The sequence below is a fragment of the Bison bison genome, unplaced genomic scaffold (genome assembly GCF_000754665.1).
Source record: "Bison bison bison isolate TAMUID 2011002044 unplaced genomic scaffold, Bison_UMD1.0 scf7180017864491, whole genome shotgun sequence".
NCBI lineage: Eukaryota > Metazoa > Chordata > Mammalia > Artiodactyla > Bovidae > Bison > Bison bison.
The window spans coordinates 22,941,239-22,942,341 of record NW_011495050.1 but is presented as its reverse complement, the minus strand read 5'-3'; positions in this window follow the sequence as shown (position 1 = coordinate 22,942,341).

The window sequence follows — 1,103 nt, the reverse complement described above, 5'->3', positions numbered from 1 at the left end:
TCGATGGACGTGAGTCTGAGTGAACTCTGGGAGTTGGTGATGGACAGGGAGGCCTGGCATGCTGCGATTCATGAGGTCGCAAAGAGTCGGACACGACTGAGTGACTGAACTGAACTGAACTGAATGCCTAATGATGCTGAGCATCTTTTCATGTGCTTATTGGCCTTTTGTATACTTTTTTTGGAGAAATGACTTTTAAAGTGCTTTGTGCATTTAAAAATTGGGTTGTTGGTCTTTCTGTTGGGTTCTAAGAGTTCTTTGTATATTCTGGATTTTATATCCTATCAGATTTATTATTATTATTCTGTAGGTTTTCTTTTGACTCTCTTGATAGTGTTCTCTTACACACAAACATTTTAAATTGTAATGAAGTTCCATTTATGTATTTTTTTCTCTTTTTTTACCTGTGCTTGCCAAAAGTGTCATTTAAGAAGCCAAAGACAAAGCTGTGTAGATTTGCCTCTGTACTTTCTTCTATGAGTTTTATAGTTTAGCTCTTAACTTTAAATCTTTGATCTGTTTTGAGCTAATGTTTGTATGTGGTGTGAGGTAAGGGTCTAAATCAAATTATTTGCACATAGATATTCAGTTTTCTCAGCATCATTTGTTGAAGGGATTATTCTTCCCTCACTGAGTGGTCTTGGCCGGCTTGTCAAAAATCAGTTAGCCATAGAGTTTATTTCTGTGCTATCTGGTCTATATGTCTGTCCTGATGCCAGTACCACATTGTTTTGATTACCTGTAGCTTTGTAATATATTTTGAAATCAGGAAGTGAGAGACCTACAGCTTTATTTTTAAAGATTAATTTGGTCATTTGGGGTATCTTGAAGTTTCTTACTACCTTTAGAATGGGCTTTTCATTTCTGCAAAAATGCCATTATAATTTTGATAGGTATTGGACTGGAAGAAACACAAGCTGGAATCAAGATTGCCAGGAGAAATATGAATAACCTCAGATATGCAGATGATACCACCCTTATGGCAGAAAGTGAAGAGGAACTCAAAAGCCTCTTGATGAAAGTGAAAGTGGAGAGTGAAAAAGTTGGCTTAAAGCTCAACATTCAGAAAACGAAGATCATGGCATCCGGTCCCATCACTTCAT